The sequence below is a fragment of the Macrotis lagotis genome, chromosome 2 (genome assembly GCF_037893015.1).
Source record: "Macrotis lagotis isolate mMagLag1 chromosome 2, bilby.v1.9.chrom.fasta, whole genome shotgun sequence".
Lineage (NCBI taxonomy): Eukaryota > Metazoa > Chordata > Mammalia > Peramelemorphia > Peramelidae > Macrotis > Macrotis lagotis.
In genome coordinates this window covers 143158605-143175928 of record NC_133659.1, presented here as the reverse complement: position 1 = coordinate 143175928, position 17324 = coordinate 143158605, and the positions used below count along the sequence as shown (strand labels likewise).

General features: G+C 33.9%; 1 pseudogene; it reads left to right on the top strand.

The window, feature by feature from the left end:
- Positions 1 to 16053: 16053 nt before the first annotated feature.
- Positions 16054 to 16607, top strand: LOC141511194 (large ribosomal subunit protein uL22-like; annotated as a pseudogene).
- Positions 16608 to 17324: the final 717 nt, after the last annotated feature.

Below are 17324 nucleotides of genomic sequence, written 5' to 3'. Positions count from 1 at the left end.
ATTCAACTACAGAAAGCTATTATAGAAATATTAGGGATGACTAGGTGGTGCAGTGGATAATGCACTGGCCCTGGAGGCAGGAGTACCTGAGTTCAAATCTGTCCTCAGACACATAATGATTACCTAGCTGTATGGCCTTGGGTGAGCCACTTAACCCCCATTGCCTTGCAAAAAAAAAAACTTAAAAAGAGAAAGAGAAATATTAAAGATAAAGAGGATCAAAACCCAAACTCAAAATATAACAGACTCAAAACTTCTATATCCAAAACCTCAACGAAAAATATGAATTGGTCTTAGGCAACAGAAGAGCTCAGAAAAGATTTCAAAAATCAAGTAAGAAAGGTAGAGGCAAAAAAATGGAAGAGAAATGACTGTGATGCAGAAAAATCATGCAGAAATAATCAACATTTGTTAAAAGAGGCACAGAAAATACTGAAGGAAATAACACACCTTAAGAAATAGAAAAAACCAAATGGGACAAGACATATCAAAATTTCATTGAAGAGAAGAAGATTTTAAGAAGAATTGGCCAAATAGAAAAAGAGGTATGAAAATCAGTTGAGGGGCAGCTAGGTGGTGTAGCGGATAAAGCACCAGCCTTGGAGTCAGGAGTACCTGGGTTCAAATTTTGTCTCAGACACTTACTAATTACCTAGCTGTGTGGCCTTGGGCAAGCCACTTAACCGATTTGCCTTGCAAAAAAAAAAAAACCTAAAAAAAAATCAATTGAGTAAAAGAACTCCTTAAAAAAGGAAGAATGATCAAATGAAAAATGAGATATAAAAACTCACTGAGGAAAATTATTTTTTAAAAATAGAACTGGAGAAGTAGAAGCTAATAACTAAATGGTACATAAAGAAAAATAAAAATTAAAAGAATGAATAAATAGAAGAAAATATAGACTATCTCATTGATAAAACAACTGTCATGGAATATAGATTTAGGAGAAACAATTTAAGAATTAATTCACTATTGGACAGCTAGGTGGCACAGTGGATACAGCACAGGCCCTGGAGTCAGGAGAACCTGAGTTCAAATCTGGCCTCAGACACTTAATAATTGCCTAGCTGTGTGAACTTGGGCAAATCACTTAAACCTATTGCATTGCATCCCCCCCCACCATGAATTAATTGACTACCTCAAAGGCAGGATTAAAAATAAGAGTATGAACAACATCTTTAAGGAAACATCAAGGAAAACTACCTTGATATTCTAGAAGCAGAGATTAAAATAGAAATTCAAGGAAATCACCAATCACCTTTTGACAGAGATCCCCAAATTAAAATTACCTGAAAAGTTTAAAATTTAATCAAAATTTAAAGATCCTGTGTTAAAAAGACAGAAACTTTTGCAAGCACTTAAAAAGAAAAAAAAATCAAATATCAGGGAGCCTGATTAGATTAACTCAAGATTTAGCAATTTTGAAATGAAAGGAATTGAGGGTTTAGAAGATGAAACTTTTGAGAGCAAAAAAGCTAGGATTACAAGCAAGAATCATCTACCCAGCAAAACAAAGTGCAAGAGGGTAAAAAATAGATATTCAATGATAGTGAAATCTAAGAATTTATAATGAAATGACCATAACTGATCAGAAAATTTAACATTCAAATGCAAGACTCAAAAAATGTCAGATTTAATAGGGTCTAACTGTTTATACTGCTACATGAAAAAATGATACTTGAAATTCCTTAAATTTTTCTCATTCTTAAGGAATTTCAAAGGTATATACAAAAACAAAAGTTATTGGCATGAGTTTAATATGATGGAATTATTTTCTACCATATAAAATTAAATTAAGGGATTTAAAAGAAGAATACACTGAAAGAAGGGAAAGGGGAGGTATAGAATGGGGTAAATTATCTTACATATCTTACATTATATAAAAGAAAGCTGTAAAAGATTTTTCAGTATAATGGAAGATGAGGGTAATGGACATGAGCCTTATTGTCATCAAAATTATCTAAAAAGAGAAAATAATATATACACTTAGTTGTGTATCAAAGTCTATATTACTAGACAGGAAAGTAACAAGGGAAGGAGATAAAAGAAGAGGATGGGGTTTTGGGAGTGATAGTGATAGGAAGACAGATGGAAGAAGTAAAAGTCATAAACAAAACACTTTAGACAGAGGACAGGCTGAAATGAGAAAAAAAGTAGGACAAGCAGGGATGAAATAGGATGAAGGGAAATAAAAAGTTGGCAATCGTTACTGTGAAAGGAGATATTTATAGAAAATTTCTCAGAGAAATAACCTCATTTCACAAACAAAAAAATTGAGTTAAATTTATAGAAATAAGAGTCATTATTTAATTAATAGTCAGTGAAAGAATATGAATGGTCAGTTTTCAGATAAAATAATTAAAGTTTTCTATAGTTATATGAAAATAATGCTCCAAATTGCTATTGATTAACGAAATGCCAATTAACATAATTTTGAGGTACCATCATATATGCATCAAATTGGCTAATATAACAGAAAAGGAAAATGATAAGTGTTGGAGTAGATTTGAGAAAATTAATATGCTAATGGACTGTTGTTTAGCATGTTTAAGGATTCCACAGTCATGGAGAGCAATTTGGAACTAAGCCAAAAGAGTTATAAAACCATGCATAGCCATTAACTCAGCAACGATACTACTGCAAATTTTGTATCAAAGAGATTATTTTAAAACTTTATATAAATACATTTATTGGAACTCTTTCAGTGTTGGCAAAGAATTTGAAAATGAGAGCATGTCTATCAATTGCAAAATGGACGAACAAGTTAATGTAAATGATTATGATGGAATCCTAATTGAACTAAAAGAAATGATGAGCAGAATGCTCTTAGATTAACTTGGAAAGATTTACATGAACTGATGGAAAGTGAGAACCAGGTAAAAAGATTGTACACAGTAACAAGAATATTGTAAGATTATCTACTGTGATTAAAGTATTCTCAGCAATATAATGAACCATGATAATTCTGAAGGACTTATGAAGAAAGGAACCATTCACCTCCAGAGAAAGACTTGTGGAGTCTGAATGCAGAACAGATATTTTTTTCTTTACCTTTTTTATATATTTGGAGTTTTTCTGGTCTGATTTCTTCCATAGCATGACTTACATGGAAATGTGTTTTGCATGACTGCATGTGTGTTAGAAACATAACTTGCTTGCCTCCTCATGTGTGGGGGGTGGGTAGAGAGGGAGGGAAAAATTTAGATGACAAAATTTGAAATGAAAAATGAATATTAAAGTTGTCTTTACATATAATTGGAGAAAATAAATTATGAAATCAATCTTAAAAGGAAGCTCTTTAAAAATGAAGCTGTGGGAAAATGACTAAACCTCATATTAAAATATCATTTATATCATGATATCAAGAAATACCTGTATCACTAAAAACATGAAGATCATACTAAATCTCAGTCCTAAAAGGAAAGTACTAAACTTACTATATGACATTCAATTCATGTTGAACATTTTCCTTAATTTGAAGCTTAATGAAAATGACTTGGATATTAAACTGACATATTCAAGTGATGAAAATATTCATTAAGAACCAGCTAAGAATAGAACTAGGAGTAGAGCCATGGGAATAATATAAAGAAAATATCATGCATTTTATACCTTGAAAATGTTTACATTTCATTATGTAAAATTGACATTTTTTTGCATACATAAAATTATGTGACTAGAATAATAAGAGAAACACAAGACTAGGAAAAATGTATTTGAATTAAAACACTAATAAAGGGATGAAGGGATACATACACATACATACAGATTGAAAAATAGAGCATGATAAGAAAATAACAGAAATGAGAAAATATATGCTAAGGATGCTCAAATACCTTTTCATTTTCATTGATCTCTAACTGAAATTTAGAATTGTCTTCTATTATGAAAAGAGGTATGAAAGTATTCTAAGACTGCATTAATAGGTTTCATTAGTCTTCCAAAAGATTTAAAAGCTCCTACTCTGGGTTGTAGTAAAAACTGTCCTATATAGTGGTTCCATGATTTTATCATTTCCTAATTCACCTCTGTGTATTTTCTAAATCTCTACCATTCCAAGAATTCACTTTCTTCTTATGTATACCTTTCTTCTTTCATGAAGCATTGTCTATTTAACCCTATTTTAAAGTACTAACCAGGAAAAAAAATGAAAATTTTCTTTCAGGGGAAAAGAAATGGGGGATTTTCAAAATTTCTTGATGAAATGACCAGACTTGAACAGAAAGTTTGATCGTCAAGTACAGGACTCAGATGAAATATAGAGGGAGTAGACATGGACAGTAGACTATGAGGGATTTAATAGTGTTGAATTGTTTGTATTCTTGCATGGAATGATGAAATTGTTAACTCTTATAAACCTCATTAATTTGGGTAGTTAGAAAGAGCATATATAGACAAAGAACAGGAGGGAGTTGAATATGAAGGTATACTATAATAATGTTCAAATTAATAGGCAAGAAATGAAAGGTAGAATGGGCTATGATTTCACATAAAGGGGGCAAGAAAAACTTTATGCAATAGAGTGGAAGGGAAGAAGGTGAGGGGAATTGAATGAGCCTTTACTCTCATCAGAATTGACTCAGAGAGGAAACACACACACACACACACACACACACACACACACACACACACACACACTCAATTGGGTATAGAAATATATCTATCTTACCCTAGATGAAAATAGGAGAGGAAAGACATGGGAGAAAAGGGAGAGGGGAAGGGGAGATGGTGGATGTAGAGGATAGAAGAGAGACAAGATTTTGGGTGAGGGTAGTCAGTTTTGGGGAGGGAGAGGGTAAAAGGAGAGAGAGAGAGTATAGAATAAATGGAGGTAGGGAGGAACAAGATGGAAAGAAATACAGCTGTGGAAAAAATTAATGAAGCAATGACTTTAATGGACTTTTTATACAGAATGCTATCCCTCTCAAAGATGGAACTGATGGTATCTGAATACAGACTGAAGCACACTTTTTTTCCCTCTTACTTTATTTTTCTTGAGGTTTTTCTTTGTGTGTGTTTGTTTGTGTGTCTGTGTGTGTGTGTGTGTGTGTGTGTGTGTGTGTGTGTGTGTGTGTGTGTGTGTAGGGGTATGTTTACTTTTATAACATGACTATTGTAGCAATGTGAAAAAACTAATTAAAAAAATACAAAAATTATCTTGCCCTTCAAGCATTGGGAGGGTAAAAGGGTAAAGGAAGGAGGGACTAATAGAAGCATGAGACAGAAGAAAGGGGAAAGGGAAAGAGGAAAGTAAAGAAAGGGTGACTGATAGAAGGGGTTCAAATTGAAGGATGGGATTTTCTGAAGCAAAGCACTGGTGAGGAAGAACAGGGTGAAGGGAGAGAAAAAAATGTACAAACAGTGCGGAACGAGTATGGAGGGCAAAAAAGAAGTAGTAATTATAACTGTGAATGTAAATGAGAAGAACTCTCCTATCCACAAATGGAAACAGACACCTGAATGGATTAAAAAACACAGAACTACAATATACTACTTAGAATAAAAATTTGAGATAGAGAAATACACTTTGAGTAAGGTAAAAGGCTAGAGTAGAATGAAATGGAAAAAAAAAACAGGGGTAACAATTCTTATCTTAAAGAAAAATCAGAAATGGATCTCATTAAAAGGGATAAGGAAGGGAACTACATCCTCCTAAAAAGTACCGTAATCATTTCAATATTAATCATGCATGACCCAAGCAGTATAGCATCAAATTACTTGGGAGATATTAAATGACTTACAGGAAAACAGACAGCAAAACTCTACTTGTGGGAGACCTCAACCTCCCTCTCTCAGAATTAGATAAATCTAATCATAAAATAAACAACAAGGAAGTTAAGGAAGGTAATAGAGTATTAAAAAATTGAGAAATTATAGACCTCTTGAGCAAACTGTATGATGATAGAAAGAAATATAACTTTTTTCTTTAGTACATGGCACCTGCACAAATATTGACCATGTCTCAGGGCATAAAAACCTCATAATTAAGTGCAGAAGGACAGAAATGTTGAAAGCATCCTATTCAGATAATGATGCAATAAAAATCATGTGTGATAAAAGATGACAGAGAGATAGATCTAAAATTAATTTGAAACCAAAAAATTAATTTTAAAGAATGAGTGGATCAAACAACAAAACATAGAAACAGATAATAATCTCATTAAATACAATGACAATAAGCAGATAACACGCCAATAATTGTGTGATATAGCCAAAGTAATCATTTGGGGAAATATATGTTTAAATGCATACATGAATCATATGGAGAAAGAGTAGATTAAAGAATTGGGCATGCAACTAAAAAATCTAGAGAAAGAACAAATTTTAAATCTAATAAAATACAAATTGATTTTCAGAATTACTAAAGGAAAAATTAATAAATCAAAAGTAAGAAGACTATATAAATACTACCTAATCCAGAATTGGTTTTATGAAAAAAAAACAAAATATATAAACAATTGATTAATTTGATGTAAAAAATAAACAAAATGATCAATATCAAAAATAAAAAAGAAGAATTCTTCATCAATCACAAGGAAATTAATGTAATAACTTGAAGTTATTTTGTCCAACTGTATACCAATAAATTAGACAATCTAAGTAAATGGATGAATATTTACAAAAAAAATATAAATTATCCATATAAAAAGAAGAGAAAATTAAATCCTAAAAAAGCCCACCTGAGAAAAAGCAACTAAACAAGCAATTAAGGAAAAAATATGAAATAATCTCCAGGGTCAGATGGGTTTATAAGTGAATTCTTTTACTAATTCATTCATTCATTCATTCATTCATTCATTCAATCTTATTTTGTACAAATAATGTCTTTTTATACATTACTAAAATATTCTTTTTTAGGAGTAAAAATAATACCCCCTACCACAAGAAAATATAGACCTGCATAAGAAATAAAGTAAAGGGGAGAGAAAAAAATTAAAATTAAAATGAATAATAATAATAATTGTAGCCAGGTGGTGCAGTGGATGGAGCACTGGTCCCAGAGCCAGAAGCACCTGAGCCCAAATCCAGCCCCAGACACCCAACAATAACCCAGCTATGTGACCCCATGTAAGCCAACCCAACCCCATTGCCCTACAAAAACAAACCAAAGAAAGACCCCCAATAAAATGAAATAGTAATAATAACAATAATTGCAGAGGTGGCAGGGTAGCAGACAGATCACTGACCCTTGAGCCAGGAGCACCCAGGTCCAAATCTGGCCTCAGATACCCAACAATCACCCAGCTATGTGGTCCCAGTCAGGCCACCCAGTGCCATTTGTCCTGCAACACCCCCCAGAAAATAATAATAATGAAAAATGTGCTTCAGTCTGTGTTCCAACACCACCAGCTCTGTCATGGGTGGGTCACATTCTTTAGGATAAGTCCATCACAAAAGTTACTTCCATATTTTTCCACTGTTGCCATTGCTGGTCACAACGCCCTCCATTCATACTTCTCTACTACCATGAACTATATTTTCTTTCTTCTTTCACTCTCTCTGCTGTAGGGTAGTTGAGTGGTGCAGCAGGCCTATCCCCAGCCCTGAGGCCAACAGGCCCCAAACCCACATACCAACCCTTATCCAGCATCCACCTGGCCCTATGGTCCCAGACAAGCCATCCAATCCCAGCCTCTTGCAAGACGTAAAAAAGAAAATGTGTTATATCTGATCACTCTCCCTCCATGGTCCATCCTCTCCTCCATCACTCACATACCCCACCCCTTCCCCCCGTTCCCCTTCTCTCCTTCTTACTACAGATGTCTATACCCCACTGAGTATATATGCTGTTTCTTCTCTTAACCACTTCTGATGAGGGCAAAGAGTCCCTCATTCTCCCTTGCCTTCCCCCTTTCCATATAATTGCAATAGCTCATTGTAATAAAAAATATTATTATATGAAATGTCTTAGCCTATTCCTCCTCTCTTTTTCTTTCTCCCATTACATTTACCTTTTATTTATTGACTCCATTTTTATACCACAAGATATCTGCAAATTTTCTCCTGTGCTTCATCTATAAAACATCCTTCTACCTGCTCCATTAAATGAGAAGGTTCATATGAGTATTATCAGTATCATTTTCTATGCAGGAATACATGCAGTTCATCATCATTAAGTCCCTCATATTTTCCTCTTCTCCTACACTCTCTATGCTTTGACTGAGTCCTGCATTTGAAGATCAAATCTTCTGTTCAGCTCTGGACATTCCAACAGGAACATTTAAATTTCCCCTGGTTTGTTGAAATTCCATCTTTTTCCCTGAAAGAGGACATACAGTTTTGCTAGGTAGTTGATTCTTGGTTGCATTCTAAATTCTTTTGCCTTCCAGAACATTATATTCCAAGCCCTATGAGCTTTTAATGTAGTTGCAGCCAAGTCCTGTGTGATCCTGACTGCAGCTCCATGATATTTAAGTTGTGTCCTTATGGCTGCTTTTAATATTTTCTTTTTGACTTGAGAGTTCTGGAACTTGTCTATAATATATCTGGGGGTTGTTTTTTTTTTTTTTGGATCTCTTTCTTGGGGAGTTCGGTGGATTCTCTCAGTTTTTATTTTTGCCCTCTGGTTCTAGGATATCAGGGCTATTTTCCTGTAATAATTCCTTGAAAATGTTGTCAAGGCTCTTTTCCTGGTCATGACTTTCAGGTATTCCAATAATTTTTAAATTATCTTTCCTAAATCTGTTTTCCATATCAGTTGTTTTTTCAATGAGATGTTTCACATTTTCTTCTAATTTTTCATTCTTTTGGTTTTGAAGTATTGTGTCCTGATTTCTTGTAAAACCAGAAATCTCCACAAGTTCTATTATTTGTCTGAAAGATTTGTTTTTCTCAGAGAGCTTTCTTATCTCCTTTTCCATCTGACCAATTTTGCTTTTTAAAGCATTCTTCTCCTCAATAACTTTTTGAACTGTTTTATCCATTGGACCTATGGTGGTTTTTAACATGTTATTTTATTCAGCAATTTTTGGATCTCCTTGACTAAGCTACTGACTTCATTTTCATGTTTTTCCTGCATCTCTCTCATTTCTTTTCCCAATTTTTCCTCTATCTCCCTCACTTGATTTTCAAAGCCTTTTTTGAGCTCTGTCACGGCTTGAGCCCAATTTCTGTTTTTCTTGGAGTTTTTAGATGCAGGAGTTTATACCTCCTCATCTTCAGATTGAATATTTTGATCCTTCTTGGGGTCACAGGCAAAGCATTTCTCAATGATGTTCCTCTTTTTTTTTTCTCTGCTTACTCATTTTCCCAGCCTGAGCCTGGCTTCAGATGCTTCCTTAGCTTTTGGGACACCCCCACAAGGATCTCAGTGTGTGAGGCTCTGTCCTCCCTCCTGGTTTGTGAATGACCATAAGTGTTCCCTTCTGCCACAGGTGGGAGGGGCTGCTGTTCTATTGGGGGGGGGGCTAGCCTGAGATCAAGATCTGAATGTAGTCAGAATCCCAGAGTCCTGTTCCAGGGGCAGAGGACAGAGCTCTGCAGTCTTTCTCTTCACTCCCCTCCCTCTGCTCAATGGGCTCATACCCTGGTGGTTCCTCCTTACTGGCTCTGCCTGCTTCTGGTTCCTGGATCTAGGCTGTCCTGGCCATGCTGCTCCCTGTGTGCCCTGAGGGCTGGGCTTTAGTTGCTCGCTCTGGCAGAGGTCCCCCTGCTGTTCCCCCAAATTGTTCCTGATGCTCCCCAGGCTGTAAATCAGGAAACTTCCCCGCTGCTGTGAGCCCAGCTTCCAGAGCCCTGGGGCTGCCTCCAGGAGGTTGAAGTTCCTTCTCTCTGGCAGGCCACCCCTCTGGTGGGCCACCCCTCTGGTCACATGGAGTTAAGACTTTCTGCTCTTTTCCAGGTTACCTTGGGTTGGAGATCTGGCTCACTGGATTCCTCTGTGGGTTCTGTCTCTCAAAAATATAGTTAGAGTCCTTAGTTTATAAGTTTTGCTCCAAAGCAACTGAGAGAAGGTGCTCTCCTGTCACCATCTTAGCTCTGTCCCTGTATAAGTGAATTCTCTCAAATATTCAAGGAACAGTTATTTCCAATTTTATATAAGCTATTTGAAAAAAAATAGGTGAAGAGGAGTTCTGCCTTCTAAGACACCAATATGGTGCTGATACCTAAACCAGGAAGAGTGAAAACATAGAAAAAAGTTATAGACCAATTTCCCTAATGGATATGGAAGCAAAAAATTTAAATAAAATATTACCAAGGCAATTTCAACAAGTTACCACTATGACAATGAACTGTTATCAAATAGGATTTAAACCAGGAATACAGGATTGCTTCAATATTAATAAAAATATAAGCATAATGTATCATATAAAATCAAACAAATCATATGATTGTAAAGGGTAAATAAAGAAAATTCTTCCCTAAAAAAAAGAATGGAGTCTATGGAAACCAATACCTTTATATGATTGGGTCAAGAAATGCTAAAAAACTTTTGGCAAAAATCTTTCTTATTCCTATTAAAAACACTAGAGATCATAGGATTAAATGAAGTGTCCTTAAATTGATAAACTGTATTTATCTAAAAATATTATAAAGCATCATATGTAATAGGTATAAGTGAGAAGTATTTGCAATAAGATCAGGGATGACAATGTGATGTTCATTATCAGCACTATTATTCAATATTGTATTAAATATATTGGCTTTATCAATGAGAAAAAAAGGAAACTGAAGGAATTAGAATAGGTAATGAAGAAACAAAATCATCCCTCTTTGGAGATGATGTGGTGGTATACTTAGAGAATCCTAGGAAATCATCTTTAAAACTTTTTCAAACAATTAACAACTTCCATTTATATTTTTTCTTTCCTTTCTTCTTATTCTTCCTCACCAAAATATTATTCCCTTTCCCCTTTGACTTTTCTTTCAAAATTTAATTTTCACTTTATTTTCAGTTATATCTTTTCCTTCCCTTTTTTCAGTCCCTTCTTCCCTTATCTTTCCCTTTCCCCTGTCCCATCCTTTCCCTTGTATTTTAGAATAGTTTTAAACCTAAGTGGGAATGTATCTTATTCCTTCTCTGGGCCAAATCAATTGAGTAGAGTTTAGTCAGTGTTCACATTCTCCCTTCTTTGCTTCTAAAATAATAAATCTTTGTGCCTCTACCCCTCCTGTTATTTCAGCTCTAGTACTATTAATCATTCATCATCAATCACTGTTTGATTATCTGATTGCTAAATAAAATCTTTTTTTATCAAGGTTTCATCCCAGATTGATTGCTTGACTATTTTATAAGTAGCATTTTCTCAAATTATAACAAAATATAATTAAATTCATTTTTACCTTCCCCCCTTCCCCCCTTTTTAAGTACCCTCCAAGTATACACAGTTCTGCTCATGAGCCAGAGTATCATCCATAGTCAAATTATTTTTTGAACTATTTGTGCCCCTCCCCCATGCCTATTTTCTCTCACACTTTACCCCTCACTCCTCCAATCAGGGTTCTTAACTCCTTGTTAAGTTAAGCACAGATTAAGTCAAATGCTGATATAATTAACACTAAGAATCTTAAAGATCTATAAATACTGGGAGTCTCTGTAGGTTTCACCTGAGGACTTCACAAATTTTTGTAAGTTAAGGGAGTCTCTGATTTAAGACAACCCAGATTATGAAGCCCTCATCAGAATAAGTTGTAATTTTCATCATCACAGCAGCATTAAAGTAGGTCAAAGGATAATGAGATGATTAAATTTAAAGTTAACACCCTTGCTGTCCATCAGGGCTTTTTGTCTCAGAGTGATGCACCTCTTCAATGGAGAAACAATGGAGAACTTATAAGGAATTGGAGCTCTGGTTAAAGTGTCTCTGCAATTCCTTAAGAACTCCATGATAATGGACAATACCTTAATCTCTTTGCACCTATTTCCTCATCACTAAAACAAGAAATTTATAAATTTATAAAGAGCATTGAATTAGGAATCATAAAATCTACATATGAATCCTGTTTCTTCCATTTACTCCTGAAGTGATTTAATGAAGTGAAATAATTTCACCTCTGAACCTTCCTCTCCACATTTGTAAAATGAACAGGTTGGGCTAGAAGATCTCAAAGCACTTCTAGTTCTTAATCTATAATATGATGACTATATATTTAGATAATCTGTAAGGGTTTTTTATTCAATGAAATTCTAAGATCTGTGAATATGAACTCATTAGAATTTTTTTTCACCCAACATTCATCATTTATCCCTTGAGAAAATCTGCAATTATATGTATATATATATATATGTATGTATATATATATATACATACATATATATCCCTTAAATTATATTAAGTTTCAGTAAATATTTCTCTAATATGATCTATTTGAAGATTAAGTGAGATTTTATGAATTCCCAGATCTCCTAAAATGGAGGTAACCCTGTGAGAAATGGCAGAACAACCTCCATTTTTTTCTATGGAGGTAAAATGAGCATCTTTATTTTTGTTGCAAAGATAGAATAGGATGCATATTTTGAAATATTGGAAGGGAGAAATTTTGTTCTCTATGTAGTTATAACAAAGGAAAAATGTCTTTAGTTCACAACATAGACATCACAATCTAAATTGGGTGGGGAAAGGGCTACCTTCTACCATGTTGACAATTGGCTCCATCTTGAAACTTTACTATAGAGGAAATGAGTTAAGTTTTGAACATAGTTATTCTTTCTTCTTTAGAAACTGAGGTGCTGAAAAGGGGAATTATCCCTGTAAGTGTAAGGAAGAGGAATATTTCTTTATTTTTTCTTATTATTCTTTGGAAGTAAATATTTCTTTTAAAAGCTAATCTGACTTTTATGTATTTATATAGAACTGGGATGATTAAAGACTCATTAAAATTAGCTAATAGGGATAAAGCTAGTTATTATTACATCAGTAAACCCAAAGAATATTAATTTTTCGGTTAATAATGTGAGTTAATGCCACATCTCCTTTTCCTGAATGATTTACACTGAATTATGCTTTAGTAAAGAAGATTTGAAGTAATGATTTTTTTTTCCTTTAAAAACTATGTGAGGATTTACTCTTTATTAGAAGGTAGTTTTGACACCATGAATGCTTCTCAAACCACAGTCAAGGGAACCCCCCCCCCAACATACCTTTTCACAAAATTGCAGAATATCATTTAATAGTGATTATGACTGATAGAACATGCTTTTTTCCAGCTTAATACATTATTTGTAAAGGAATGTTCTTTAATAGCTTGATAGTAACTTTGTCCATTGTTTTTTAAGTTTATTTATTTATTTTTTTATGAAGCAATGGGGTTAAGTGGTTTGCCCAAGGCCACACAGATACCCAATTATTAAGTGCCTGAGGCCAGATTTGAACTCAGATACTCCTGACTCAAGGGCTGGTTGTCTATCCACTGTGCCACCTAGCCCCCCCCCATTGTTTCTTATCTGAATTTTGTTACCTTTCAATAATATCTTTATTAAATTCTAGTTACCATTATGTAGGCTATTTTATATCTACCTTTTTATTTTATGTCAGTTATAAATTTAGCTTCATAAATGACCTATGTTGTTAATGGCAAGAATTGGGCATCAAGTCTCTGAGTAGGGACCTGACATAAAGTGATGAACCAGGCAGAGTATCTGGCAAAAAAAAAAAAAAAAAAAAAAAAAATCAAATGAAAGAATATCAAGAGGATACATTTCAGAAGTTATGTGATAGGGCTTGAAATGAGGGAAGTAAATAAGGATGAGAAGTGTTGATTACTGGTTTTCATCTTGCTGTAGGTATTTCTAGAGAGGTTTTGGAGATAAAAGGTGTCTCAGAAAAGGAAGGTAAAAGAACTATTTTTATCATGCCCTCAACTGAATTACCTACTGCTTTTTCATGATGATTTATTGCCTAGATGAGAATAATTTTCAGGACCATGACTGATTTGACAGGGCATTCTGCCAAGACTTAAATGACATCCATTCACATGAACTAATGATTCTAAGACTAAAGCAAAGCAAAATAATAAAATCAACAATAATAAGATTCCAACTGAGAGGGATAAGAAGATATTAACTAATTCACAAATTAGTCCATCTCAAATCCTGGGAAATCAATTTGAATTTTGTGATATGTACAATGAAAGATTCTTTTTAAAAGAAATTGATTTGACTAGAACTTAAAATATGGTATGGATGCATGATTTTTCCCTTTTGAAATATTCTTTGACATTGACTTGTCTGCAACAACTTCCTTTTTCACATTGTAGATTATTGCAAATTTGATGAATAAGGCTTTTTAAGGTTTCCAAAGCATGACCTGAGTCTCTTTTAATTTTTCTAACCTTCTGCAAAGAGAACATAGTCATGCCTTATAGTTGATGTAATGCTTCTAGATGGTGAATACCAAAAGATAACATCTCAAAGACATCCAGAAGATTTCTATGTGTGGGTTATTGAAGAATATTTTATTATTTCCATTGATTAGACTTTTTATGAGTTACAACAGAATACTTTCAATGCTCTTACTTTACTGAACTGATATGCAGTTAAATTCCACTAAACATTAGTACAATAGAAAAAGAATTTCTGCTTGACTTCTTTTTATGTTGGTTTACAATATGAATTATCTGTAAAATTTGTGAAACTTCTCATCCCCCAATCAGGCCAAATTTCAATATAATTGAAATGGTATCCAATATGACAGAGATAATCGTTTTGTGATAATTTTAACCTGATTGGATCACAAAGTATTCTTGAAAGCAGGGCCTCTTTTTTTAATTTTGCCTTTATATATTCTCAAATCATAAGTGACAAGACATTCCCTTGACTTTAGGGAACCTATAATCTAATTAGTTGCATCAAAGGTACAAATTACGTTATGACATTACAACATTTCCCCCCCTCAAAGATATGTTTTAGCATGTTATGAATTGTTGAAGAGGCAAACAGGAATGAAGACATATACCTAACTGGTGCCTGAAAATATTAATTCTGGGATTTTTCCTATAAGAAAATAAAGCGTTAAAATTACCTTTATTTGAAAGCTATTGTAGCTTGTGAATGAAATGCTGGAATAAGGATGACACCATCTATAGGGGGTTCAGATTAAAATGTATAAACCCCAAGTTGAGCTTTGTAGGAAAGCAATATTGGATAAAAATGAAAAAAAAATCAAGAATTTCAATTTTTTGCTATATCTATGTAGTTATTATAAATTTCTGTACTCAGGTTCCTCTTCAATACCAATACACAGAGATATCACAGTATAATTAAAAAAGAGAATTTATCTTTGACATCAAATGATATTTGATGGGGTTTAAGTCCAGGGTTTCATATTCATTAGCTTCATGACCTTGAAAAAGTGATATAATCTTTCTGACTTTTCTTTTCCTAAAGGAAAATGAAGAATTTGAACCAAATGTTTATTAGTTTCCCTCCAACATTAAACCATTTTCATCAATTATATTGGATGCTAGTAGGGTAAGAGGTGGAGGGTTGAACTAGATTCACTTCCAGCTCTATATGTATCCCCATGAGCTTCATTCTATGTCATTTTCTTTGCAAAGCAATGGAGTTAAGTGACTTGTCCAAGGTCACACAACTAGGTAATTTTTAAGTGTCTGAGACTTGATTTGAACTCAGGTCCTTCTAACTCCAGGACTGGTGCACCATCCACTTTGCCATCTAGCTGTCCCTCATGCTATATCAGTTTGAAAACTATATAATAGTTTAAAATGTGAGAATTCATTTGTATCCATTTTTGAAACTTACATTAACATTTATTTGATCTTAGTTACAAGTCAGTTGGGAAAGCCAGAATAAAGACCAAGGACCTTTCTTTTCCTTGACTACAACGAATACTTCATTGTTATAATTTCTATTTCATTAAAGTTAATAGGTGACTCTTTCCTGGAATGCCCTCTATTGTTCAAATTCAATCGCTACTAGGTAGCAGTCAAGGATGGAAGGGTTTCTAATTATGGAGAAATTTGGTTCATAAAATTTCTACTTTAAAACTGATTCTTTAAAACTAACCCACCAACAAAAAAACAGGAAAATCAAAGTATTTATAATAAGTGGGCATACTTGCTCTTCCCCTGAGCCATCCCAGGTAATCAATTAAAATGGTGAGGTATTCTCTTGATCCAGAGAACCCCACAAAATCATGCAAGTCAAGGGGTTCAAATCTCTGGCTCTACTTCAAGAACACCCATGAAACAGCTCAAGCCATCAAGGGCATGCACATCCAAAAACCCACCAAGTATTTGAAAGATGCCACAATGAAGAAACAATGTGTACCATTCCATCAACATAATGGTGGCATTGGCAGGTATGCCCAAGGTAAGCAGTGGGGTTGGACACAGGGTTTTTGGCCGAAAAAGAGTGCTGAGGTCTTGCTGCATATGCTTCAAAATGCAGAGAACAAAGCAGAATTAAAGTGTTTGAATGTGGATTCTCTTGTCATTGAGCATATTCAGGTTAACAAGGCTCCCAAAATGAGATGGCATATTTACAGGGCTCATGGCCGAATCAACTGATACATGAGTTCTCCCTGCCATATTGAGATGATACTTACTGAAAAGGAACAAATTGTTCCTAAACCAGTAGAGGAAGTGGCTCAAAGAAAAAGATATCCCAGAAGAAACTGAAGAAACAAAAGCTTATGGCACGAGAGTAAATATGACATTAGAGTGCAAATAAAAGTGAAATGGAAAAATTTGTTACCGTAAATATGTTTAAGTATTTATTTTTAAAGTGTTTCTCCTTAACACCAAAAAAAATAAGTGGGCATACTGAAAAACCATTCTATTTAAATAGTTTTACATATAAGAAGCTTTTATAGTTTGATAACCAAAGTATTATGATAATACTGATCAAAACATAATTATATATTGGTAACAAACACTTTAACATTATTGGACCAAGGATAAAGACTCATCAATTAATTTGGGATTGGTTTTAATAAACATAACCACAGCTCTCAACCTTTTCTGTGAACTTTACAACAAACCCATGGATTTACAAGTTATAATTAGAAAGAATATTGAACCTATCCAATACCCACAAAGTAAACATTACTGTTTATTCTTGAGAAATGGCAATAAATCCCAACTGATTATGAATTAAAATATAATGTCAAACCATTGTTTTCATATATTAAGAACTTAAATCACATGCCTCAATAGGACATGAAAGTAACTTTCAGTTCATGAAGGAACTTCCAACAGAATATCAAATCATAATATGAGGACAAGGCTTTAGGTCTCAGAGTAAATAAATCTGATCTCTTCAAAAGAAAATGAGTCACCAGGGGATCTTTTGGTCATAGCAATTACAAATACTATCTGCTAAGATATGCTGTGCAGTCTATGTGATGAATATTGTTAAATCCTAG